The sequence below is a fragment of the Amborella trichopoda genome, chromosome 12, assembly GCF_054954075.1.
Source record: "Amborella trichopoda isolate Santa Cruz 75 chromosome 12, AtrichopodaSantaCruz75HAP2 v2.0, whole genome shotgun sequence".
Classification (NCBI taxonomy): Eukaryota; Viridiplantae; Streptophyta; class Magnoliopsida; order Amborellales; family Amborellaceae; genus Amborella; species Amborella trichopoda.
Genome location: NC_142347.1, coordinates 16,603,204 through 16,606,157, shown reverse-complemented (window position 1 = coordinate 16,606,157; position 2,954 = coordinate 16,603,204). Strand labels below are relative to the sequence as shown.

The 2,954-nt window shown below is 33.3% G+C and overlaps 1 non-coding gene across 1 annotated transcript; it reads left to right on the top strand.

Annotated features, from left to right (window-relative positions):
* Positions 1 to 544: 544 nt before the first annotated feature.
* Positions 545 to 693, top strand: LOC148779473 (small nucleolar RNA snoR135). Its single transcript, XR_016046646.1, has one exon. It is a non-coding gene; the product is annotated as a small nucleolar RNA snoR135 (small nucleolar RNA).
* The last annotated feature ends 2,261 nt before the right edge of the window (positions 694 to 2,954 follow it).

Genomic DNA, 2,954 nt, shown 5'->3' with positions numbered 1-2,954 from the left:
TCACCTTCGCCTTGCCGTTATATAATTTTAACAAAAAATAAATAATATTTAAAATTTAATCATTAGACCCTCCTACACCCATGTGCATCGGACCCCAAAGGATCACCACTAGATTTTTGATGCAGATCTCTAAAAGAGATTTTACGTTCACCGGCAGACCTTCTCAACAGCATGTTGCCTAGTCATAACCCATGCCCCTCTTCTTCATATTATTTTCCCTTTCAATTTATAAGTCTCTCTCCCTCCCTCCCTCTCTCTATCTTGTCTCTCTCTCTATCTATCTTGTGCCTCTCTCTCTATCTATCGATCTATCTCTCTCTCGCTCTCTCTCTTCATTTCTCCTAATCAGAACACAAAAGGGAAATAGCATCTTTTCCCGTGCCTCTCTCTCCATTCCCCCTAACCATGAAGCAAAAGGAAAGTAGCTTCTACAAGTATTTTCTCTCTCTAACTCCTACTTATTTGACTAATCTCTCCATTACATTTGCTATTATCTCCTCAAATCTCTTGGTGCTGCGCTTGTGCTTTATGATGGATTTGCAAAAAGGAAGGTATTGTGTATACTGGCTTTGTGCTTCCTAATGCGTTAATGCCAAAAGTGTTTTCTGCAACATCGATTCGTGGGGGGAATTGGCGATCGGGTCTCTGTTTATTATTTTCATCAGATCATTTACAATCAGTTTCCCTACATTCTGATAGTGGTTTTTGTATGTGTTTTCTTGCAATTTTCAATTAGGTGTTGATACTTTGTTTGCTAAAATTACAGGCTAGGGTTATTGCGTTGAGATGAATCGAGATGGTGGCAAAAACTTAATTCTAGGTTGACAAAACTGGCAAGGACCTAAGCCCTAATTTCATGTTAAAGAAATATAATATTGAAACAACTTTCTCTGACATGTACTTTCGCTCTCTAACTCCTACTTTCTTTACTATTCTTTACATTGCCTCTGTTTTTCTCTCCCTAAATCCCTCTGCGACCTGTATCCACCCCAAATCTATCACTCCATCTGTTTAGCTAAATTATTTCGATTAGGGTTTTAATTTTTTATTGGTTATAGGGGAAAGGTTAGGGATTCTGTCATCGATTTGTGTTGTGCTCAGGAAAGCTTTGTAAACAATTTTATGTTTTTAGTGGAAATTAGCTACTTCTTTTATTTATTTTTTGGGAAAGTTTCGTATAGAACCCTAATTCCTCATATTATTTCATAGTAGACCCTCAATCCATTTTTCTTTAAAGCGGCATGAGGAAATCCCTAAGGATTTCACTGTACCTCATCATCTCTTATCTCCCTCTTTTATTGACTTTTGACCATAAAAATTAGCCCCAACAAATATTTTTATACTGTTTCAACCCAAAAACTTTTTTTAACCTCTCTTTTTTCCTTTCCACCCATTAAAAAAGTTTTTGTGTTGAAATGGTATTAAAATATTTATTGTGGCTAATTTTTATGATAAAAAATCAATAAAAGAAAGAAATAAGAGATGAGGGGTTATGGTGAAATCTTAAGGGGTTTTTTTATGCCGCTTGAAAGAAAAACAGAAGGAGATTCTAACATGAAATAATATAAGGAATTAGGGTTCTATATCAAATTTTCCCTTATTTTTTTGTATGGTTAGTGGTAGAAGATGTGATAGATTTTTATTTCTTCAGTGGACGTTGATAAATTGATGTTGAGGAGAATATTGGGGCTTGGGATGTATTGGAACCATGGTATTAACTTTATGGCTTAAAATTATTTAAAACTTGCACGTTTCAATTCACAAATTCTGAGAAACTGTTGGATTTCTGCAGAATTGTGGAATGCAGAATTGTGGAATGCAGTCATGTGGCTATGACCATCTTGGCCAAAAATATATTTAGTTGTAGCAGACCATTGTAGTGGATGAACTCTATACAATATTTCTATAATTTTGGTACCATATTGCACCCAAAATTCAAGATTTTGGTCTCTTAACAAATTTTGATTGAAAGCACCTAACTTAGGAACTTTCTTGATGTTTGATTGTGTGAATCATGTATGTGTGACTCCCTTCATGTTGTTTTTTCCATTTGTTATTGATTGGTATGCTCGTATTGCGAGCTGTCAAGGGATAATTTCTTTGTATTATAAGTCTGTTGAGAGAGAATTCCTAAGCATGCCAGATTTCTCTTTATATTTATAACATTTGCTTTTGTACTTATTATAAAATTATAATTTTTTGATACAATTGTAGTCAATTTTCTATAATATGCGACTCCTGATTACAATATTGGACCAATTGCCTTTCTGTTTTAGTTTTATGTCAATTTTTTGACAGATATTACCATATTGTTTTCTAGTTTATGTGCATCAAGGACTTGCCAATGCAAAAAATGAATTCTAATAATTATTATTTCATATGTGACACTGAACATGCTTTATAGGTGAGTGTAACCTCTCTTGCAAAAAATATGTTCAATCAAAAGATCTATCCTAGCTGCAAGTTGAAATTAAAATTGTAATTACCCTAAATCATGCCTTAACTAATAATGGAAACTATCCAGGTATTGTTGAACTATTTATGTGCAAAATGCTATAACCTATTGCTTCTTTGTAACAATTCTAAACTTTCAACAAAAAAAATTAAAAAAAAAAGAAAAAAAAAAAAAGAAACTTTTAATAAGTGATGGTCCATATGAGCATGATGGTCCTTAGGGACTATCACTACTTTCAAAAGCTTTTAGTTTAAGTTTTTTCTGCCTTGCCACGTCTTTTAGTGGACGTGGGTTTTAAACGTTTAGGTGTAATATAATTGTTACACCTCATATATCAGGTATAACTTAATAAGATAATATAATAAGGTATCTTAAGAATTTAAATAGGAGAGGCGAGGACTCCCACTCTAGAAAATTTTTGAGATCTTTCTCTCTCTAGCCGAATTTTTATCGAAAGCTCTTTCTCAAATATTTTAGGTAAGTGACTTCATTATCTTGA